The sequence below is a fragment of the Canis lupus genome, chromosome 16, assembly GCF_011100685.1.
Source record: "Canis lupus familiaris isolate Mischka breed German Shepherd chromosome 16, alternate assembly UU_Cfam_GSD_1.0, whole genome shotgun sequence".
Classification (NCBI taxonomy): Eukaryota; Metazoa; Chordata; class Mammalia; order Carnivora; family Canidae; genus Canis; species Canis lupus.
The window spans coordinates 15,061,344-15,085,720 of NC_049237.1; the positions used below are offsets into that span (position 1 = coordinate 15,061,344).

The 24,377-nt window shown below is 48.1% G+C and overlaps 2 long non-coding RNA genes and 1 other non-coding gene across 4 annotated transcripts; 1 reads left to right on the plus strand and 2 right to left on the minus strand.

Moving 5' to 3' along the window:
• Positions 1–404: 404 nt before the first annotated feature.
• On the minus strand, positions 405–8,697 carry LOC111090247. 2 transcript variants are annotated; one of them, XR_005371312.1, is made up of 3 exons: positions 8,327–8,697; positions 8,042–8,221; positions 405–462 (listed from the first exon to the last, which is right to left on the minus strand). It is a non-coding gene; the product is annotated as an uncharacterized LOC111090247 (long non-coding RNA). The 2 variants fall into 2 exon arrangements; XR_005371311.1 differs by lacking the exon at positions 405–462 and having other exon boundaries at positions 7,904–8,221; positions 8,327–8,695.
• On the minus strand, positions 3,428–3,499 carry TRNAY-GUA. Its single transcript has one exon. It is a non-coding gene; the product is annotated as a tRNA-Tyr (tRNA).
• A 2,408-nt stretch (positions 8,698–11,105) lies between the features above and the next one.
• Positions 11,106–19,876, plus strand: LOC111090248. Its single transcript, XR_005371313.1, has 3 exons — positions 11,106–11,167; positions 11,364–11,601; positions 18,756–19,876. It is a non-coding gene; the product is annotated as an uncharacterized LOC111090248 (long non-coding RNA).
• The last annotated feature ends 4,501 nt before the right edge of the window (positions 19,877–24,377 follow it).

Sequence of the window (24,377 nt, forward strand, 5' to 3'; positions counted from 1 at the left end):
AGGATAGGACATCACCAAGTTGGATTTGTAAATGGAATACAAAGTATGTTTAATTTTATAAAAAGCAATGAGTGTAATTTACCATGTAACTAGACTAAAAGAGGAAAACCATATGATTCTCAATAGAAGCAAAAAGGGGGTTTGATAAAATTTCACATCCATCCATGATAAAAAATATTTTTGCAAACTAGAAATTGAAGAAAATTTCCTTAATTTAATAAAAACCACTTACAAAAAGCATAGTTCATGATATGTACTTACTGATGAAATGCTGAGAGCTTTTTATTTGAAATCAGAATGAGGGATCCCTGGGTGGCGCAGCAGTTTAGCGCCTGCCTTTGGCCCAGGGCATGATCCTGGAGACTCGGGGTCGAATCCCACGTCGGGCTCCCGGTGCATGGAGCCTGCTTCTCCCTCTGCCTGTGTCTCTGCCTCTCTCTCTCTCTCACTCTGTGTGTGTGACTACCATAAATAAATAAAAATTAAAAAAAATTAAAAAAAAAAAGAAATCAGAATGAGTCAAGGTATCTACTATCAACACCCTTATTCAACATTACGATGGAGGTCTAGTAAGCACAGTAAGGTAAGAAAAAGATAAAATCTATATGGTTTGGAACAAGGGAAATAAAACTTGCTGACTACTTAGTGTGAGCATACACATAGGAAATCCAAAGAATCAACAAAGAAATTATTAGAATTAATGGGTGTTTAGCGAGATGGCAAGCATATACCCTCCATTCTCTTATCCCCTTTTGCATGACAAAATTATAACTTTTGAAGTGATACAGTAGAAATTTCTACTTTCAAATCTTAAAATTCTAATGTTAATCGATATTTTTATCCTCCTCACAAATTACATAAAGACACCTCAACTCTTACCATTCTGTTCCTTATATGTTGTTGTTAGTATTTTAGTTTTATCTTTAAAAAAACTTTGTAAATTAGATACGAATATTGTCAATGATTTTTAGATTTATTTACATATCCTATATTTTTTTTGTTCAATGTTCCTTTTTGTGTCTCAGACCTCCCATTCTGGGATCATTTTTATTTCCTCTAAAGTATATTTTTAGGGTAGCCCCGGGTAGCTCAGCGGTTGAGCACGGCCTTCAGCCCAGGGTGTGATCCTGGAGACCCGGGATCGAGTCCCACATCGGGCTCCCTGCATGGAGCTTGCTTCTCCCTCTGCCTGTGTCTCTGCCTCTCTCTCTCTCTCTCTGTCTCTCATGAATAAATAAATAAAATCTTAAAAAAAATAAAGTATATTTTTAAAAATTGCTTTAATGAGTGTCTGTTAGCAGCAAACTCAACTTTTGTCTGTTCTTGAAGAATAGTTTGGCTGGGAATAGAATTCAAAGCTGTCTGTGATTTCCTCTCAACATACGGAATATGATATTGTACTGCTTTCTGGCTTCCTTTGCAACTGTTGATAAGTCATATGGCAGCTGAAATATCATCCTTTTATAGATGATCTCAGATTTCCTTCTGGCTACCTTCAAGGGACAGAGTCCTCACCCTCAACCTGGAGACTAAGTACACACTGGTGAGTGCAGGGACCAGGTGAAGGGAGTGTGGGGAGATCAGAGGAGGGGAAAAACACAACACCTGAGCAGAGCTACCTGCTGCGGTTTGCAAGAAAACTCAGAAACCAGATTCAGCAAAGAGGAGAGGACATTGGAACTTCCTTATCACCTCTAGTGGCTAAAATGCTAGGGGGCATCCAGATTTGAACTAAGGACCTCTTGAGCTGCAGTCAAATACTCTACCCCTGAGCTATAACCCTTGCTACACCAGTGAAATCCAATTGGTACCCTTTCCCTGAGCAGCCACACCCAGAGCTTCTACCCTAGATGCCCCTTCAGCACGGTTGGCTGAGTCGCCAGACCTGCTTTACAGCTACCTCATCTGCCTGCCTCAGAAGAAGCAGCAACATGTTGCTTTCTCACCACTGCTCTGCAAGGTCTCCATCTTCAGTTCCCAGGTGAGGGCAGCGCTTGGGATGCATTCCCTGAAGGCTGGAAGGCTCCATTGTAACATCTGTATTGTGGTTTTTGTGCTCAGCACCTGAAAACACAGACTCACAAGGCCCAGTGGCTGGCCCAGGATGCACCCCTTAAAAGGCAGAAGATGCACAGACTGGGGATGGGTCAGAGCTCTGTACGCATTGATGCACCCTCGGATGCAAGCAGAGCCCGCTCTCATTGCCTCAGATCTCCATGACTTCAACCCTTAGCCCACTGGGTGAGATGAGCCACCTGAAGAAATGATTGTCCTTAGGCTCCAAGTCCCCCTTTCTGTGCTCCGCTCTGCGATGCTGGCTCTGGGACTCTGTACCCCATGTTTGTCCTTTGCCAAGTGGCTTCCTAGTTGGTCCCCAGTAGGGCTCTCAGAAGGAGACTGGAAGGTCGGAGCGGGACAAAGCACCTGCTCTGCCTGCTCTGGTTCCTGCCACTGTCACCTAGCAGCGACAGCTCGTCCCAGGAGCAATAGCGATTGCTGCCTGTGGTTTGGTGCTCACAGGACCAGCCTTGTCACAACTCTTTGGGGACACCAATGCCTCCCTAGAGATCTGAGGCTGGGATCCACAGAGGAACTCCCCAAACCTGCAAGAGTTCCAAAGTTCATCCTCCTCCTGTGTTCTCCCGACTTCTCACAGGTACTACCCCCGTGAGACTTGGTCCCTCCTTTTTGTCTTTATGAAGGGTTGAATCGCCAAAAAGATCTGCTGAAATCTCCCTCAGTACCACTTGGATCGGGTCACTGGAGAGACAGCGAGGTGGGATGAGGTCACAGCGGCGTTGGGCAGGACACAGTGTGATGGGGTCCTGGTAGGAGGAGGAGAGACATACTCGGGGAGAGACAGCCTTGTGAAGACAGAGGCAGAGGCTGCATGGGTGCCTCATCTACAAGGGATGTCAAGGGTTGTCACCGGACACCAGAAGCTAGAGGCACAGGGAGGACCCTCCTCTTCTGAGAGAGCACTGCCCTGTGCATATCTTGATTTCAGACTCCCCAGAGCTCTGCGACAATAAAGTTCTGTTGTTTTACACACTCAGCTTGTGGTGCTTTGTTACAGCAGCTTTAAGAAACTGATACACTCATTGATGATTATTTATATTAATTCTCTATTAAAATAACAGAGGCAGCTTTTGTCCCTGGACTGGACCCTGGATGATACTGAATTGGTACCATTGTGGCTCTGGGGAAACAGACCCTCAAAGAGGACATTTGGGATGGATTTGGTCTTGTCCTTGATCTTCAAGGCGGTGCTGAGGGCCCGATTGGAACTTGGATCTACAGAATGGCTGAAAGTGTGTACAGGTTCATAGGCCAAGCCAGCCTCGACCTGTTTGGGGATCGAGAGGGTGGTGTCTATACAACTCGATTTTGTCATTTCGGATAAAGGAGGAAAAAGTAGGGTTTTCAAAGGGGGCACCTGGACTTGAACCAGGGACCTCTTGACCTACAGTCAGATGCTCTACCACTGAGCTATACCCCCTCATGCTAAAAAGGGTGTGTAATTAATAAACTCCTTACACTTCCACAGGACTGCTGGTTCTGTGCAACTATAAATGCACCCTCTCATGCCATAACTATCCTCCTTTCCCAGAAAGGCACCATCACTTCTTGGCATCAGCTCGGAAGATCAGTGAAGTTTTCATCTGAGACCATGACATCTGTACCTGGCTTAGTTTTCAGGCTGAACATGAAGCTCAGGGGTAAGTCGGTGCTCGCTGAGCAATGACTAGAATGTTCATCACCAGCCTTTCAATTTGTCATATTAGTTTACATTTTTATATAATCAGATTGATCCTTTATAGTGTGCGATTTGGGGGCTGTGTCAGGATGGTGTCAGGATGTGCCAGTGTCTGCCTTTCGGGCCTTGAGCATTTGGAACAGATGTTGGTGCATGTGCTGGTTTGTGGCGGAAACAGATTGGCGCCTAGTGCTGGGCAGTGCCAGGGGTCATGGTGGTTTCCTCAGTCTGCTGAGGGCGCAGCTTGCTTTGGGGCATCGTTCCTAGAAGGTGAGCTTGGAGACTCCTTTTCCATGCCTCTTCCTCGGTGACATATATATTTGTAACGTACATCTGAGACTCCATCTGGCTTCTGCGGGCTGGACCTGAGGGCTCTGACTGACACAGGGAGCTAAATCCTGAAGTGCCTTCTGTCCCACCCTGCTGACAAATGCATCTCTGAGTGAAGCTTTTCCTACTCTCTGCAGTGAGGGATCAGTTGTATTTTTCTTAAGATCTATCGTGGCTCAATACCCGTGCATTGGGCTTGTGGACATTGAGACCCACAGCGCCAGAGCTGGTGAACACTTGATTGTTGCAGAATCTCCAAGCAGCAACAGAGAGCTTATGGACACTTTTTTTTTTTTTTTTAAGATTTTATTTATTCACGAGAGACAGAGAGAGAGAGGCGGAGACACAGGCAGAGGGAGAAGTAGGTTCCCTGTGGGGAGCCCAATGCAGGACTTGATCTCAGGATCCCGGGATCACTCCCTGAGCCCAAGGCAGACGCTCAACCACTGAGCCACCCAGGCATGCCCGACTTTTTTTTAAGATTTTATTTATTTATTCATGAGAGACACATGAGGGAGTCAGAGACACAGGCAGAGGGAGAGGGAGAGGCCCTGGACAACACTTTGAAGGGCACCAGGCTCTTGCTCACTTTGGCAGCTCTTATACTGATGGGCACTAGCCTCAAGGATGTGCTGACCATGAACTCCTCCAGAATACAGAGATGACTTTCTGACTCTGTGATGATAGTTATGTGAGCCCCACTGTACAGCTGCCTTTTCCAGCCGGCAGGAGAATCCTACCCCACCAGTTAGCAGCTGCGTTCAGTGGCTTAGCAACGGGCCAGAAACAAGAGTGTCATTGTGCCGGATGGTATAGACTCACTACAGTACCATGCATTTCTAGTGGGAAAGACAGGGAGTTCCTGGGAGAGTTCACAGGCAAGGAAGCAGCCCGATGCACAGTGCCCCTGAGCTCTCTCTATTCCATAGAGAGGTGGGCTTGGACCAGGCAGAGCCGGGTGCACCACAGAAAGTGCGCCCTTGGAGGGATCTTTCCTTGTGCTGCCATACATTGTCATGGGAGCACTGGGAAGGCCTTGGGAGCACCCGAGTGACTGCACCAGGGGTAGTTCCTGGTCAAGGACATGGCCTCGTTAGAAGAGCCTCCTTCTAATGAGTAACTCAGACCTACACTGAGCTAGTACTCATTGGTCTTGTTGGTCATTGATAGGGAAAGGGCTTGAGCCTTCTGACTCATCTTGATTTGTGGTATAAACACATCTCCTTTGTGGTGTAAACAAGCTAGGCACACACACTTTTCTTTTGTAAAGGGGGTGTGGAGGTGAGCAGACCAGGACTGGCATGGCCACTCCAGGGTGTCTTTAGGGACACAGGCTCCTTTTAGCTCTCTCTGGTCAGCCTTTCTTGAAATGTGGATCCCATCCTCAAGGTTGATCCATGGTACATGTTGGCAGCTGGTGCTCCAGTCATCACATCTATGCTCCAAGTAGGAAGCAGGAATAAAGGTCAAAAAAGGGACATAACCTTTTCTAAAATTTTCTCAGAAGTCTTGTCCAATGACTGCATTTTATCCCTCTTTGCCTCCCTTAGCCAAAGAGAGGCCATGAAATGTGGTCTTTTGGGTGGGACATACTGCTTGGTATAAAACCAGGTATAAAAGAGGGAAGGATGTATATCGGCTAGTTAACTGGCGAGCTCTGCCCCCTTCCGCACACACATGCAAACTTACACGCATACATACACACTTGCACATTTATACATATGTGTGTGTTTCACAGTTTCTACTTTTTTTTTTTTTGTAAAGGGGATAAAATGTGGCCAATATCTAGGTCACTATACTGCATATCTGCAGGGTCCTATGTAATTGGTGGAGTTGTATAGTACACAACCTGTGCATCCGTACGTGGCTGCCCTGTCAATAACCATCTCTCCAGCATTCCATCTATCAAGACCTCTCCTATGAATACCTGCTGTTTTTTCAGAGCTAATGAAATATTTCACCCTGTTGGTAAGTTGGTCTGTTTCCACTCCTGTTTGATTAGAGGAAGCTTAGAGATGAGTTTTATATTCAGCTAGAGTCACTTCTCCGAACCTGGGCTCTCAGGAATAATCACTTACTTCCTCTCCTAAATGTTCAGCCCTTGCCTTTTTCTCCCCTTCGATTTGAAAAATCCATGGTAAAAGATACATAACATAATATGTATTGCCTTATCCATGTTGAAGTGTACAGTTCAGGGGCCTCAAGTACCTTCACACGGTTGTGCAACACCACCCGTCTCCTGATCTCCTTCGTCTTTCCAAGCTGAAACCCCATTAATCAATGACTCCTTACCCCCTGCCCCCTGACACCCATCCTTACGCTTCTTTGTCACCATGATTTTGGCTACTTCATGGAAACCAGTCCTGTTTATCCTTGTTTGACCGGTTGGACTTTTATGGTACCTTTTATTGCAAGCTGCCTCCGATTCAATTTTTTTGAAGCTAGCTTGGTGTAAACAAATAAAACCAGGATGGTAATAATTAGGCACGAGGGAAGCACCGAAAAAGCCTAGGGCAGATTTCCTCTCTCCCTTCAGGAAATGAGTGTGGCTGAGGAGGTAAACAGAACACACTGGAGTCTCTACTACTTGTTGGGAATGTAGACTCCAGGAGGCTGGGCCTGGCGGGTCTCAAGGCTGTCCTTCCACCGGAGCGGTCGGTCCACTGCGTAGAGACACCGGGATCTGGACCGAGCACCTGTTGGTTTGCACTCAAATGCTCCACCCCTGAGCTCTACTCCCACCCTGAGCTGTGCTCCCACGTTGTCATGTCTCCTGGGAAGCTGCCCGAGCACCTTCTCTGGGCACCCACCTCCACACTTGTCAGGGGCTGCTGTCCAGGGGTGCCTGGGTGGCTCGGCAGTTGAGCATCTGCCTTCGGCCCAGGGCGTGATCCCAGGGTCCTGGGATCGAGTCCCGCATCGGGCTCCCTGCGTGGAGCCTGCTTCTCCCTCTGCCTGTGTCTCTGCCTCTTTCTCTCTCTCTCTCTGTCTCTCTGTCTCTCATGAATAAATAAATACAATCTTGAAAAAAAAAAAGAGCCCCTGCTCCATGGCTGATGCATTTCGAATATTGAGCCACCGTTGCATTTCTGTTTGAGTCTTTCTCAGTTACATTGTCCTGTACGACTGGATGGGGTTTTCTACACTTGTACTGAGATGATTCTGGAGTGAGACTGGCCTTTGCCATAGAGGAGGATGGCTCCTTGCTCGAGGGCATCCGAGCTCCCTGTGCTAGAACCCCCAAACCAGGGCTCGGCTCCGTCTGTAGGAGGATGTAGGCTAGTCAAGCTCCCAGGACTCCAGACACATACAAATGAGCTGCTATCTGCGGCAGTCTGCCTTTTTTAAAAAGAAATAAGAGTCAAGAGTGTTGTTAAGTGGATGATCTTCCCCCCCAGGATTATAAACAAGGCTCTGATGCACATAAGCACACATTTGCCCACTTCTCACGATTCCTAAAAGTGAAATGTCAGGCTTCAAGGACGTGGCTTGGTGAAGCAGCCCAGGCAGCCCTTCCCGGGAGCACTCCGGGCAGGCAGCTGTCATGTGTTCCCCCTTCGCTTCCATCCCCGTGGTCCTGCCAGGTCATGACAGGGACTCTGCCTCTCACCTGAGCGCTGACAACCGGTGGGCCTCAGTGAGGCCATCAAGGTACGCAGCTTGGCTCCCAGACGCGCACAGCAGAGACCTGAACTTGTACACGCAACCTGATTTAACCTGCTCCCGAGACCTCCGGAATCAGACTCTCAAAGGAGGGTATTCCCTCCGTAAGCCAGAATGCCCCCCAGGTTCCCCCAGAAACCAAGTGAACTGTCAGAAGGTTGCTGAGTGAGGCTGCAATCAAAGCAAATGGAATTGGATGCTCTGGAGGGTTTTTGCGCAGGCCGCAGAACATTTTCGTGTTCTATTCCGAGTCCAGAGTACTGTCCCTTCTCCAGAGGTCAGAATACTCACATCCATTGCAGTGGGCATCTCGGTGTCCTTGGTCACCCTCACTGGGTGGCTGAGTCCTTGTCACCCCATCCCCTGAACACATGCACTCCTTCTCCATCTTGCGCCTCAACCCTGTGACCTGCTAAGGGTGTGCGCATCTTGGTCCACACTGAGGGCTCCAGGATACGTAACTGCATTTTTCTACAAAACAATTTGATCTCTCTTTTGTGTCCCATCCTGCTGAATGACAGAAATTTAACCCCTCGACTCTGAGGTCCCCGACCACTTCCCCTGTGCTGAACCTACCTTCTGAAGGGACTTTTAGAGTACTTCGGCCTTTGGGGCAGGGGCGGGGGGCCATCTGGTCTGCCCCATGGTCTTGGCTGTATGGTGAGCTCAGGAACCTTCTGATCCCATGCTGGTCCCCTCTGCATCTTCTCCTTGCTTCCCTGGTCCTGGCCACCATGGCCATGTGGGTCTCCCATGCTGGGACACAGTCAGCTGCTCTAGTGCTGATCTTTCTTCTCTGGATCCCCCAGTGCCCAGACTGCTGGAATTAGAAAGGTAGGGCTCATCCCTTCCCTCTGGTACGAAGGACACAAGTTCTCCCTGGCTGCCTGGGGCAGGGGGGCGGTAGCAGGGGGATAGGGGCCAGAGGGGCAGGAAGTCCTGGTTACCATCCCCATTATGACCAGCCACACCTGAACCATAGGAAGACTCGGCTGTCTGTCTCCCCTCCACTGACCCCATGACTCCTCATCCTGACAAGACAGCTCTGGCAGGGGTCTTCCTGTGACTCAGCGGGGAATAGATTCTGTGAATTGTCGTCTTTTGGCTTCATGTCAACCCTGAGCTGGGTACAATTATTACCCCCATTCTGCAGATGAAGAAACTAAAGCTTAGAGAAATTCAGGGGTCCAGCCACTCTAACTCTGAGACTAAAGCTTCTAACCACATTGCAAGGTTTTTAAATTTAATTTTTATTTTTTTAAGATTATTTATTTACTTATTCATGAGAGACACAGAGTGAGAGGCAGAGACACAGGCAGAGGGAGAGGCAGGCTCCCTGCAGGGAACCCAATGCGGGACTCAATCCCAGGACCTGGGATTACTCCCTGGGCCAAAGACAGATAGATACTCAACCAATGAGCCACCCATGTGTCCCAAGATTTTTTCTTTTTTTTTTAAAGCACAGAGTGAATCGTGTCTCTGCATGGCAGGGCTAGATAAAACATCAGCCATTCCTTCCTGTGTGATTTCTCTCCTGAAATATTTGGGAGATACCAGCTCATCACCTGCTACTGCAGGCTGCTAGGCTCTGATGCACTTACTGAGATCGTAGCTCCCTTTTACTGATACTCCCTCCCGTCTCAAGAAGTCACATCGAGGGAGGCGCAGAGGTTTAGCTCCTGCCTTTGGCCCAGGGCGCGATCCTGGAGACCCGGGATTGAATCCCACGTCCGGCTCCCGGTGCATGGAGCCTGCTTCTCCCTCTGCCTGTGTCTCTGCCTCTCTCTCCCTGTGTGATTATCATAAATAAATAAAAATTTAAAAAAAAAGTCGTCATATCGAGTGCTCCTTCTCAAAAACATGTCTCTTGGGGTCACTTCTACCCATGGCCAGTCCCATCCATTGTGCACTGATTCTAATTTCACTTTCCTGGGGCGATACTCTCTTCAAGTTTTAGGGGTATCACCATCCTAAGTATAAACCAAAGTGGGATGGGTCCTGGGAGCAGTAGGGAAATTCTTTCCCCCCTAATCTGTGGGCAAGATGAGTCACTTCATCACCCCTGAGGCAGGAGCCCAGCTGGCTGCGGGGACACACTCATCGACCTGTCCATCCACTTGTTACCTCGTCCTGCGTTGCTAGTGATGCTCCTGGCACTGCTAATGAGTCTGAAACCATAGTGACTGGTTCTAGAAACATGCTTCCGCGCTTCCCCTTGCTTTTCAGCAAAGCTCCTTTTGAGAAGTCAGCCTATCTCCATGGTGCCAAGAGGAATATAGTCAGTTGTCCTCCCTCCTCACACGCCAGTTCACCGTTTATTAATGGAAGATACGAAACCTAACCAGAACCAGAAGATGAAAAGAGTATTTTTTTTAAAATTGGGGAGCATAATTCATTTCCCTCTGTGTCATTTAAAAATACTTATCTTCCTATGGTTCCTATGGAGAGGGATTTTTAATTTTTTATTATGGAAAACCTCAAATATATACAAAAGCAGGGACACCCATCATTCCATGTAGTGGTCAGGGGTCTCCACAGAGACAGAGAAACAGAAGCAATGGGGTGGGGGGTGTGGAGGTAGAGAGAGAGAGAGGTTTATTATCAGGAATTGGTTCACGTGATGTGGGAGGCTGAGATAACCGTGATTGCCCATCTGCAAACTACAGACACAGGAAGGCTGGTGATGGGGTTCTAGTCCAAGCCCACAGGCAAGGAAGTGAGGCCTTTGTAGAACTAGAGAGCTGCTGATGTAAGTTCTAGTTTGGGGCAGGAGAAGTCAGTGTTCCAGCTTAAATAGGGAGAGGATGACTTGCCCTGCCTCTGCCTCTTTGTTCTATTCAGGCCCCCAATGGATCGCATGATGCTCATGGGCCCTGGGGTGGGGGTGGGGGGGTTGGCTTCACTTGGGTTTGACTGATCCAAATGCTAATGTCATCTGGAAATACATCACAAGCACACCCCAAAATAATGCTTATCTAAATATCTATGTCCCTTGTGACCCAGTCAGTTGACATAAAACTGGCCATCGTATTCAGCTTTAACAATTTTCAACATGGCCAAGCTCTTTAGAGATGGAGGCTTGATAGGAGTCTAAGAAGATGTCAGTGGAAGAACTGTATTCTTCCTTTGTATAGGGATGCTCTTGTGTCTGCTTGTTTCTCTATTTGTGAAGTCAGGATTAACTGGTGTGTTGAGGTGTTGTTAACTTTGTCAATTTCCCCAGCAAACATTTATCTCATGGTTTTATTTTATTTTTTAAAGTTTTTATTTATTTATTCATGAGAGACACACAGAGAGAAGCAGAGACACAGGCAGAGGGAGAAGCAGGCTCCCTGTGGGGAGCCCTACAGGACTCGATCCTAAGACCCAGGATCATGCCCTGAGAGGAAGGCAGATGCTCAACGCTGAGCCACCCAGGTACCCCTATCTCATGGTTTTAGCATCTATATCATTAGGAGCTGCAAGTGATTTTATTCCAATTCTCTACCTCTTAGCTCAAATTCTTCTGTAAGGAAAGGTATCTTTTATCAGCTATTTGGTTCTGTTGGAACATATTTAATACAAAGGTATAGAACAAATGCTTGATTATTTCCTTTTCCTTATGAATTTTCAGAATAACGAATCCATGCCTTAGCAACCTCCAGATTTGACCAGTGAGAGCTGGGCAGCGCCAGGGCTCAGGCCTTAGGGAAGGAAGCCCCACAGGAGCTGCTTGCCTGGAAGAGGCCGGAGCAGACCTGGCTGAGGAGTGGACCTTGGTGCAGATTGTCCACACTGGGGATCCTGGCAAAACACAGCAGAAACAGGGAGGACATTCCAAGAGACCCCTGCTGGATTCACCGCCGATGTTGGTGGGTGAGACCTCATATAATTTATTTTTAAGTTGTAAATTTTATTTTAAAAAGATAAATACTGAACTCGCAGAATTCACTTGATTCAATGTTCAAAAAGTATGCAGCTGGGGACAGCCTGGGTGGCTCGGCGGTTTAGGGCCGCCTTCAGTCCAGGGCGGGATTCAGACCCGGGATTGGGTCCCACGTTGGGCTCCCTGCATGGAGCCTGCTTCTCCCTCTGTTTGTGTCTCTGCCTCTCTCTCTGTGTCTCTCATGGATAAATAAATAAAGTCTTAAAAAAAAAAAAAGTATGCAGTTGGAAGCAATTGTCCCCCAGGAAGCGAGTGGATAAATAAACTGTGGTACATCCACACAATGGGATTATTACTCAGTCCCAAAAAGAAATGAGCTCACAGGCCAGGAAAAGATGTGGAGAAAGCTTACATGCCTGTTACTAAGTGAAGATGCCAGTCTGAAAAAGCTGCAAACTGAATGGCTTCCCAAAAAAAGCAAAACTATGGAGTGGGTAAAAAGTTCAGTGGTCCCAGAGGATCTGGGGGTGAGGAGAGATCAGCAGGGAGAGGGGACTTTTAGGGGGTGAAAGTACACTGCATGGTACTGTAACCATGGATGTGTGTCATCGTATGTTTGTCCAAACCCATGGGTGATTATGACGTGTCACCATATGGGCATCACTGTCACAGACACGGGGTGCTGGTGGGGGATGTAGATGGTGGGGGTTTCTGGGGGAGGAGCAGAATGCAGGGGTATGTGGGAAATTCCTGTACCTTCCTCTCAATTTTGCTATGAACCTAAAACTAGAAATAGATATATTAAAAAATAGATATATTTTATAATTTAAAGATTTTATTTATTTATTTGAGAGCGACAGAGACAGAGAATGAGCCAGGTAGAGGGACAGAGGGAGGGGGAGAAGCAGACATCCAAGGAGCAGAGAGCCCCACCGTGGAGGGCTCCATCCTAGGACCCTGAGGTCATGACCCGAGCTGAAGGCAGTGGCTTAACCAACTGAGCCCCCCAGGAGCCCCCTCCAGAAATACAAAAGGATAAATAAATAGATTGAAAGAATAAAATGTGAAAAATGTAGGCAGTCAAGATTCTCCTGCTTACTCATCTGACAACCTCCCTCTTCTGGTGCTTGGAGGAAAGCCAGACTAACAGTTTCTTTCACGATCTTCCATAGTCTGTACCCGTGAGTAATTAGCACATAGGCTCTCTCAGACTTTATTAACACAAATGGTAGCATAACCTACACACACTTGCTTTTTCAGGTAATTTAATATAAATAATGGCATTTACTTGCCCGCAACCATTTCTCTCTATAAGAAGAGAACTCTCCACCCCCAGTCCTTGGAGAAAGGCAATCCTGGAGCCCAAGACCCAAAGTCTCTGCACACATGTCAGGCTGTGAGCTAGACAACAGCAGGCTAGAAGGAATTTTGGGATAATCATAGAGAGCTTCTGGACTTGAACCAGGGACCTTGCAATCCAGAGGCAAGTGCTCTACCCCTGGGCTATGCTCCCTGCCTGGGCTAACAGACCTGCTCAGGACTTCTCACTTTGGTAGCTATACCCAAGCCGCCTGGGAGAACTAGACTTAATGTTCATTGAACACTTCTAATGTACTAAACTATTCTAAGAGCTCTCTCTCTCTATATATATATATGTGTGTGTGTGTAACATACACACATATATATGTTATTTATTTATTTTTTAAAGATTCATTTATTTATGATAGACATAGAGAGAGAGAGAGGCAGAGACACAGGAGAGGGAGAAGCAGGCTCCATGCCAGGAGCCTGACATGGGACTCCAGGATCACGCCCTGGGCCAAAGGCAGGCACTAAACTGCTGAGCCACCCAGGCATCCCTATATATGTAATTTAAAAACCATTTGTGGCAGTACTATCCTCACCACCAGTATCACCATCCTCATGGAGAATGACAGTGACACAGGGGATTAAGCAACTTGTCCCAAATTCCAGAGTAAGTGATAGAATAAGAGTTAGCCACCACTGTACTCATGCTCCTACATCATACTCATTTGAAGAGCTTTGTATTATAAATATTTTTGTGAAAATATTTGTCTTATGAATATCGTGTGGAAGAAATGTACTTTGAATGGAAGCAAAGAGTCAATACCTATGAAAATCTTGTGACTAAAATACTTACATATTGCAATACAAAAAGATTAGCACAAAGAATACTCTTTAATTAGCATAGTTTGCTTCAAGCTTACCAGTGACCTCAGCAGTTGTATCAAAGCATTTTCATTGGGTTTTCCTACCCCCTCCCAGAGCCATTTTCATTGGGTTTTCCTACCCTCTCCCAGAGCCACCTGCCTACTGCAATCTCTTTTCTGTAATTGGTGGAGCAGCCCACCACACTCTGGGGAGCAAGAGGAGCCTCTTTGTACCCTGACCAGCACACCCATACCCACAGCCACCTGTCCCCTAGAAACTGCAAGAAGACAAGGAAGCCTCCCACGCTCAGGAGGCTGCCTATCATCTACAGGTGGCTGGTCTGGATTGACAGGTGCTTTAGGAGGAAACTGAATACCAGATTTCAAAGAGTCCAAAAGTTCCACAAAACATATAGTATCAAATTTATAATGTTTATAAATGTTTATATTGATTACATGTTTATAAATGTTAATACTGATTACATGTTGAAATTATAGTGTTTTTGATATCTTGCATTAAAATACGGAAATCAGGGATCCCTGGGTGGCGCAGCGGTTTGGCACCTGCCTTTGGCCCAGGGCGTGATCCTGGAGACCCGGGATCGAATCCCACATCGGGCTCCCGGTGCATGGAGCCTGCTTCTCCTTCTGCCTGTGTCTCTGCCTCTCTCTCTCTCTCTCTCTGTGACTATCATAAATAAAAATTTTTAAAAATAAAATAAAATATGGAAATCAGTTTCACTAATTTCTTTTTACTTTATTTATAAATTTTTATTTGTTTTTAAATTTATTTTCATTTAAAAATTATTTTTATCTTAAATTTATTTTATTTGTAAAGATTTTATTTTACTTATATATTTTATTTATATTTTTAAAATTATATATTTTTATTTATTATATTTTTAAAATGTATGTTTTATTTATATTTTTAAAATTTGAAAATTAAAAGTTTTCCAACTTTTGTTGAAATATAATCGATATAACACTGTGTTAGTTTAGGGTGTATGATATAATAATTAAATATTTGTCTATACTGTGAAATGAGCACCACAATAAGTCTAGTTAACATCCAGCTCCTGTAACTATCCATCCATCAACTATAACATCCATCACCCATAAAAATATATAGCTATATAGTTATATACACTTTTTCCTTGTGATGAGAACTTTTAAGATCTATTCTCTTAGGGATGCCTGGATGGCTCAGTTGGTTGGGCTCCCAACTCTAGATTTCATCTCAGGTCATGATCTGGGGTGGTGGCTGGAGACCCTCCTCCAGCCCCTGGAGTGCAGAGTCGGCTTGGGATTCTCTCTCTCTCTTCCTCTGCCCCTCCCCCCCTTGTAGGCTTTCTGTAAATGAATGAATGAATGAATAAGTAAATAAATAAATAAATAAATAAATAAATAAATAAATAGAATCTTTGAGGAAAAGAAAGTCTACTCTCTACAGCCACCACGCTCTACCTTACACCCCAGGACCGACTTATAGCTGAAGTGTGTACCTGTTGACTCTCTTCAGCCATTCGAGCTCTGTTTTATTTCACGTGGCTACTGGCAAATATAAACTTAGGTATATAGCTCATAGTCTACTTCTGGGCTGGACCTCATGGGTGGGGGCAGGACAGGGCAGAATGGACCAGGGTGGTGCTTTCTGACCTGCTTTGCAGCCAGAATGTGGGCTAAAACATGCAGCCCTTATAGGGAACATCTGGACTTGAACCAGGGACCTCTAGATCTGCAGTCAAGTGCTCTGACCCTGAGCTATGTCCCAGGTACACTTGTTTTGTGTCTCTCACACAGTCTTCTTCCCACACAACCAACCCGGGCCTGCCAGCCTCTGTGGCCTCCGTGCCTCCAGCTTCCTTCTGAACTGGCCTTTCTGCTCTGAACGCCAGCTGGCTCCCTTACCTGAGCTGGGTGGATCGCTGGGTCTGGCGCCCACAGGCAGAGGCAGCAGAGGTGCGGGGACCCTCTCCTTGCCTAGACGTGGAGACCCAGCCCCCCGGAGCCCCTTGCCTCGCTCAGCACACTGGCTCTGGAGCACGCGCCACCTGGTTTTCCGTCCAGCAGCTACTCTCATCTGCCCCCTGGGGCCCATTTTCCCCACCACCTTCCTCCTCCTCCTCTTCCCCCTGTTCCTCACCCAGGGCCCTCGCTCCACTCTCCTCTCCTGGCCTGCGCTGTACCTGCGAGACCAGGCCCAGGGAATGAAACAGTAGGTGCCCTAAGCCATGAGAATTGTGACAACGACAGGAGCTATGTTGCAGGGCTTGTCCTGGGAGATCTGAGGACGTTTACTCAAACACACAGCTGTAAACAGCCTAAAGACAGAACACCCGAATGCCAGACATGGGGAACCGCGAGGGGAGATCGACCAGTGTAGGAGAATAATCACAAGGGTTTATCAGCAGTCATTCCACTGGTGACAACCCCAAACCATGGGGCTATGATCGATCGTTAAGCCCATTTTACAGATGAGGAAACTGAGGTACCCAGATCTTACATAAGTAGTCTAACCTGCAATGATTAGAAAGTGGGGTCACAAACCCACGCAGTCTGGCTTGCCCACACAACAAACCACTGGGTTTTACTGCCTGATAGTACAGGGGTCATAGATGCTCAGAAAGAAAAAGCTGTTTATGTAAATTATAAACTGGGACAATTCAGTTGGCTGTTTCTGAAAAAGTATTCAAGTAGCAACTAAACTTCTTCAAATTTTTTTTATTTTTATTTTTTAAGATTTTATTTATTTATTCATGAGATAGAAAGAAAGGCAGAGACACAGGCAGAGGGAGAAGCAGGCTCCCTGTGGGGAGCCCGATGTGGGACTCAATCCTGAGACCCCAGGATCAGGACCTGAGCCAAAGGCAGGCACTCAAACCGCTGAACAACCCAGGTGCCCCTGAACTTCTCCTTGTGCATCAAAACAAAGTCCAAGTGGATTAAAGCATTGTGTATAAATAAATAAAAGTAAGTGGGTGCCTGGGTGGCTCAGGTCATGACTGGGGGCGGGGGGGGGGTCTTGGGATAGAGCCTCACATGGGACTCAGCATCTGCTTCCCCTCTCCCTCTACTCCCCTAACCTCCTCAACCGCGTTCACTGTGGTGTGCTTGTTCTCTCTTTCTCTTTCAAATCAATCATTCGATCTTAAATAAATAAAAGTAAAAGAATATAAATGAATATCTAACTGATTTTGGAACAGCAAGGAAAGCATTCCAGTGAAAGAAATCGCAATAGAATATAGCAATAGATTTGGCTAGAAAAGCATTAAAAGTTAGAAATGTGAACAAAATAAAAAGGTTAACAGCAACTTGGGAAAATATTCTCATAATTTATGATAGACACCATATTACAAATTAATATCCTCTACATGTAAAGAGCCCACAGATTATGACAAAGGCCATCAAGGATGTGTTCAATCTCAGTAAATCAGAATAAATCTTGGTTAAACCAAAGAAATACAAATTGAAACATTATAATATTTTTCAGCTATCAAATTAGAAAAAATTTTCTGCAATAAAATGTATTACTTTCAAAATCAGAAAAACCAATATTTTAAAAAAGATTTTATTTATTTGAGAGACAGAATGAGCAGTGGGGAGGGGCAGAGAGAGAGAGAGAAGCAGACTCCTCACTGAGCAAGAAGCCCAATGTGGGGTTGGATCCCACCTGGAGATCACCACCTGAGCCCAAGACACTTAACTGACTGAGCCATCCAGGCACCCCCAAACCAATAAATAATATAAATTTTAAGAATATTCCTTTCTAGAGGGACCTGGGTGGCTCGATTGGCCTCCGACTCTTGATTTTAGCTGAGGTCATAATCTCAGGGTTGTGGAATTGAGCCCCGCGTTGGGCTCTGTGCTTAGCATGGAGTCTGCTTGTCCCCTTCCCTCTGCTGCTCCCCCAACCGCCCCCCAAATAAGTACATAAATAAAATCTTATTTTATTTTAAAGATTTATTTATTTATGAGAGAGAGAGAGAGAAAGAGAGAGAGAGGCAGAGACACAGGAGGAGGGAGAAGCAGACTCCATGCCGGGAGCCTGACACGGGACTCGATCCTGGGACTCCAGGATCGCGCCCTGGGCCAAAGGCAGGCGCTAAGCCGTTGAGCCACCCAGGGATCCCCAAAATCTTTTTTTAAAAAAAGAATATTCCCTTCTAGGGGCACTTGGTTGCTCAGCTGGTTAAATGTCCAACTCCTGATTTCAGCTGAGGTCATGATCTCAGGGTGCTGGGGTCGAGCCCTGGGTCGGGCTCTGTGCTTGGGTAGGAGCCTGCTTAGGACTCTCTCCCTCTTGCTCCTTACCCCTGCCCCCCATCCCCGCTTCTGCATGATCTCTCTCTCTCTCTCAAAAAAAAAATTATTTCCTTCTAGTAATTACAAGACCATTTCTTATTGACATAACTAATAAGTAATTGCTTTAAGATCAAAAGAATCAATGGAATACTCATTTGGGAAATTTGCATTATAAATTTACATATAATTCATTTAAGCTTTTTTAGGAATAGGTTCTTCCATTTTAAAGAGGAGGACACAGCTTCAGAAAGTTTCCAAGAGACTCAATTTCAAGGCCTCCCTGTCCAAGTCCATGGCTAGTTCCACAGTACCACACTGCTTCCATCTATTTGTGGTAAAGGTTGGGCAACTGGAAGAACATGAGGGTGGACTCACTGGGGGTCTGGGAGACTTACCACCTCATCCTCCATCTCGCCCTCCTCCGTGGTTAGGCTGTGTGTCCATCTAAGATATGTGTATGTGGAGTGTTTGCTACGTCAGAGGCACTGCTCATACCTCTCTTTTCCCATTTAATTCTTCCAAGGACCCTTCAGGGTGGGTACAGTTATTATCTCCTGTGAGTAGCCAAGATTACCCCCGTTCTGGAGATGAAAAAGCAGAAACTAGGGGGGTTTAAGGAACTTTCAATCCTTTAATGAATACTTAGTAAGCGCCCACTCTGTTCCAGGTTCCAGGCTAGCACCGGGGCTCAACAGTGAACAAGGCAAATATGGTCCCTGCCCTGGAGGAACATGGGTCCTGAGAGGTGTGGGGTGACAGACAAGAACACAGACAAAGGAACGGATCGTGGCAGATATGGAAGACACCACAGGAACACGAAGCGGGGTGATGTGATAGAAGATGATGGGAGACAAAAGGTTGTCAGGTGACAATTTGAGCCAAGGTGCGAATAAGCCAGAGGGTAAACGGTGGATGCTGAGCACTCGGGGCTGCGGGTACAACACCCACCCACAGGGACTAGCTGGGCAGCAGGCAGCGGTGTGAACAGTGCCAGTGTGGCTGCAGCTCAGGGACGGGGAACACAGACAGGGGTCCAAGGAGAGGTCAGCGAGGTGGGGCAGGTCAGATGGTGGGTTTGTTTCCCTGGGCCACCTGGGGCAAGGTGGGCCTGCACTGAATGCGGTTTGTCTCGGTGCACAGGAGCCACTGTGCCCCTCACCGGCTCTCTGCAGTGACTCAACACAGGGCCTGCCGCCTCTGGCCTGCTGTTGGAATAGGCTTCCCTGGGTCAATCCATGAATTTCAGTTTGTTATTGTTCTGTCCACCTGGGTCCTGTTCTCTCGGAGGTGATTTTCCAGTGGAGGAGCCACAGACGTCCCCAGGAGACACACTGTCACCCAGGTGACCATGAGGATTGCCATGAGCCCATAAATGGGTCAGGGTGACCCTAGTTTGTGGAGGGGCTCCGAAGGGCTTCTCTGAGGCAGTGATACCCCCATAACACTGTGTGGGAGAAAGGGAAGTTAGGCGGAATGGGTGATCCAGGAGGAGCCTGGCTCAGGTGGAGGTCTGAGCCAAAGAGTGGAGAGAAGGCCAGGATGCCTGCCTGAGTCAGGGGAGACCACCTCCTGTGGGGTGAGTAGCGTCCCCACAAAGTCATGTCCTTCCAGGGACCTCCGGATGTTGCATTATTTAGAAATACGGTCATTGGGCAGCCGGAGTGGCTAAGCAGTTTAACTCCACCTTCAGCCCAGGATGTGATCCTGGAGACCGGGATGGAGTCCCACATCGGGCTCCCTGCGTGGAGCCTGCTTCTCCCTCTGCCTGTGACTGCCTCTCTCTGTCTCTCATGGATAAATAAAACTCTTTAAACATAAAATAAATAAAATCTTTAAAAAAAAGAAATACAGTCACTGCATATATAATTAGTTAAATTGAGAGGAGATCATACCGGATTAGGGTGGGTCCTTAATCTAATCCGACTATAAAAAAGAGTGACACGGAGAGAACACGAAGACACACACACACACACAACCATGCAGGATGCCACGTGATCCCAGAGGCAGGCATTGGAGCAAAGCGTCTATAAGCCAGGGGATGCCAAGGAACGCTGGCAACCCCCAGAAGCTAGAAGTGAGGAACAGATTCCCCTTCAACTTCTGTTGTGTAAAGCCACCCAGTTTGTGGTACTTTGTTATGGCAGTTCTAGGAAGCTGATACGCAGCCCCAGATAGGGCGGCAGAGTAGGCAGGGCCTCGTGGGCCCTGTCAGAATTCTGGATTTTACCCCAAGAGCAATGGGGAACCACTGCTCTTAGGGTGCAAAGGCAGGCCATGGGCAAATCTGCATTTTCAGAGATTCCCTCCAGCTGCTCAAAGCATTGGGAGTCGGGCCCCCCAAGGACTCAGTCACGGCTCCAGAGCCTTGCCTGGTTACGCGGAACCACACAGGCTGTTCCTCCGACGCCAGGCGGTTGTGAACCTCCCTCCCCTCCCCGCAGGAGCCGGCCTCGCCCTGCCCAGCCCCGCCTGCAGGTGCCCGCCTGCAGGTGCCCGATCTACTTCCCGCAGATAAGAGCAGAAACTGGTGGGCATTCTGGAAAAAAGGTTTGGCAATATGCATCGAAAGTCTTAAAAAAAAAAAAAAAAAAGTCCCTCGCCTTCGATAGGGCAATTCCACCTCTTGGAAATAACTAGACAAATACTTGAAAACGTATGAAAGGACAAACAAAAAGTCCAGCCCACGGTCAGGGCGCTTCTCCAGGTCCACCGCGGCGCGGTGCACACACGCTGCAGCAGCGACTGGAGCTCGCGGATAGCGGCCAAGGGGATGCGGCCCGCGGCAGGGTCGCTGCGGCCTGCGGCTCGGGGGCCTGCGGCTCGGCCCCGGCCCTCCCCCGCGGCCCCCCGCGCCTCGCTTCCCGCTCTCCCCGCAGCAGCTGCAGGCCTCGGGGGAGCTGGGCCCGTGTTTGCGCCGCCGCCGCGCGCCGAACCCCGAGGCCGCCCCTTTGTGTTCGCGCCCGCCCGGATCTGCACAAAGAAAGGGCCCCACGAAGCTCGGGGCTCGGGGCCGGGCGGGCGGGGAGACGAGCGCGCGAGCCAGGGCTGGGCCCCGGGGGCACGGGCCGCGGCAGGGGCGCCCGGCAGGCAGGGTCCCCGCGCTTCTGGGGCGGGCCGCCCGCGCCACCACCGAGAGGCCCGCCTTCCTAGAGCGGCCGCGGGCGGCCAGGTGCGCGCGGCGGCCTCCAGGCCCCAGGCTCCAGCCGGCAGGGGGCAGCACGGCCGCGGCCGCCCCACGTGGCGGGGGCGCGGGCGGCGAGGCCGAGGGCCCGGGCCGGCCTCGGGGGACGCTGGGCGGGCGGCCGCTCCGGCCGAGCAATTTTAAAAATTCAAGTCATTAAAGATTAAGGGTACAAAACGCACATACATTGATTTAAAGGAAACCCGTAGACATAACGTTGTGAGGTCAAAAAGTGTAGGCTTCCCGGCTGCTCCATCAGCTCGCCGCGCGGCTGGCAGCGCCGGGCCCGGTTTCCCAGGCGCGCGCTCGGGGCCCGGCCTGCTGGGGTCCGGGAGGGCTCGGGCGGGAAGGGCGGGAGCCGAGGCCGGCGCGGGGGCTGGGCGGGCGGCGGGGCCCGGGGCCGGGGCCGCGCGGTGGCCGAGCCTGCGGCCGCGGACAACAGGCCGGCATCGCAGAGCCCGCCGGGTCCAAGCCGGGGCGCCTCGGGGGCGCCGCGGGCCGCTGCAGACGGACGGACGACCGGGTCGGCTCGCAGCCGGCCGCGGGACGCTGGGGGGCTGCCGGCTGCCGGGGAGGCGCGGACGGCCCCCTCTCCCCGCTAGTCCGGCTCGGCTGCCCGCGGGCCCTTGGGCTGGGGAGGGAGCGGGGTGACCGGCTTTCCAAGGCAGGGCGGCCCAGAGGACTTCTGTCGTCGCCCTAGGCACCCCGGGACTGCGGCAGTGACCCGGGGGCCCTACCTAACACTGGGGCTGAAATATCGGAGGGAATGATAAAATACATTTTTAACCGATATCTTTGAAAGGGTTTGGGTTAGCTTTAATGAACAAAAATGGTCCGCATCCCGATCGAGCGGAGACTGCGGGCTTTACCTGGGTTTCCTGCCTGCCCGCAGTCACCTGTGCCGCCTTCACCCTATCACTACATTTATTGAGTATCCCGCGTGGGCCAGCCTTGGTTTGGGGAAGAACAGCTCACCCCTGGGAACATGGGGTACATGTGCGCCGAGCGCCAGCTGCAGGCCTGCACAGGGCCCCGGGGGGAGCCCCGAGGAGCCGGGTGACCCTCAAAGCTGCCCACTGCCACCTTGTGTGGCCCAGGAGCCTGCAGGTGCACGGTGCACCTGGATCTCCTCTTGCCTTCACAGTGCAGGCGGGTGCTCTAAAAATAACTTTGGGGATCCTTGTAGCTTTTGACAGGGCTTTTCTGGACATCTGTGCTATTTCCCCCTCGCCTTCCAGGGATTCTTGGAGAGTGTCACTTTGCTAGATTTTGCAGGGACTTGCCACTGCCTGATGAGAACATCTGCCCGGTAATGTGGAGGTTATAGAGGATAGACAGGTGTATAACCTAAAAGGAAGAAATAAGCTTAAGGAACCCAGTGTCCCATCAGAGAACTAAACAAGCATGCGGTGTGTCATTGGATCAATTAAACACAGAGTTTGGGGATCCCTGGGTGGCGCAGCGGTTTGGCGCCTGCCTTTGGCCCAGGGCGCGATCCTGGAGACCTGGGATCGAATCCCACGTCGGGTTCCCGGTGCATGGAGCCTGCTTCTCCCTCTGCCTGTGTCTCTGCCTCTCTCTCTCTCTCTCTCTGTGTGACTATCATAAATAAATAAAAATTAAAAAAAAATAAACACAGAGTTTGGATTGAATTGGAGATTGCAGTGAGGGAGAGGGGTGACCAGAGATTACCACACACACACACACACACACACACCCTGCAGCCCCAGGGCTAGAGGAGGGCTGAGCAGGTGGGGTCAGTATCCCTTCTTTCACTTGTTTACCTTCCAAAAAAAGTTATTATTTAAATAGGATTCTGGGGCTAAAAACAAAAGCTCAAAAACACTGACAGAACATTTGGCCAATCATTGTAAATTTTATGAAGATTTTGTGTCCTTGATCCTAAAATATTATAGATTTAGTTTCTACCGATTTGGTTTCTTCCAAGTAATCTGCTTAATTTCACTTAATTTTCGCTTAATCTGCTTAATTTCGCAGGTGTGGAGATGGTTACACGTCCTCATACCAGGTGGTAAATAAAATGGTTTCTTCTATTACATTTATGGAGGAGACTTGATACCTTCTCTTGAAGAAATAAAGGGCTCATTCAATTTTAAGACACACTTTTTCTATTGTTTGGGACTCAGAAATTCCTTTCACAGATAAAAATAACAATGCTATTTTCTTTTGGGAGAAAAGGGTTTTGAATTAAATTCTGAAATTCTATTATGTGATTATTACATACTAATGTGAATTCATCTTTTTGGTAAAATGAACACCCAAGCATGTTTGTATGCAGTTTATGCTCCTTCCAAGACTCCAAGGAGCTGGCACAGATTCGGGCAAGAAAAATGTGTCTATTTCTTTTCAATATGTCTACTGTTTGAATTAAATATACTGGAGACTGGTGTAATTTGGTCTGGATATTGACTTGCTTTTTTTAGCAGTGCTCTGAAATGTTTGAGGTTTCTCTTTTTTTTTTCCTCCAAACCTATTTGAAAATGTATTACAAACCTTTGGCTTGGTGAATCATCAATTAACTTGAGATAAGCTAAGGAAACCACTGCATTAAAGTGGGAAGGGAATAATAATAATAATTTTAGTTGGATATTTATTATTAAATTGTTCAAGGGGTAACTATGCAAACCAATTTACTGCTTTTACTTTTGGACAAAAATTTTTTTTTTTTTTAACTTTTGGACAAAATTAATGTGACTTTCAGGGATGACAATTAATCCGAGTAGGACAATACACACATAAACATCTCATCTTAGATTTTATTTATTTATTTATTTTTAAAGATTTTTTATTTATTTATGAGAATGCACAGAGAGGAGAGAGAGAGAGAGGCAGAGACGCAGGCAGAGGGAGAAGCAGGCTCCATGCACCGGGAGCCCGATGTGGGATTCGATCCCGGGTCTCCAGGATCACGCCCTGGGCCAAAGGCAGGCGCCAAACCGCTGCGCCACCCAGGGATCCCTCATCTTAGATTTTAGAATTTTTCTAAATAATTTGCCCACAGAAAATTTGATCATGGAACCTCGTGGCTCTTGGATCACATCTTCTGTGGGAGAATGACAAAAGCCATGTTTTATAACCTGTTTAATT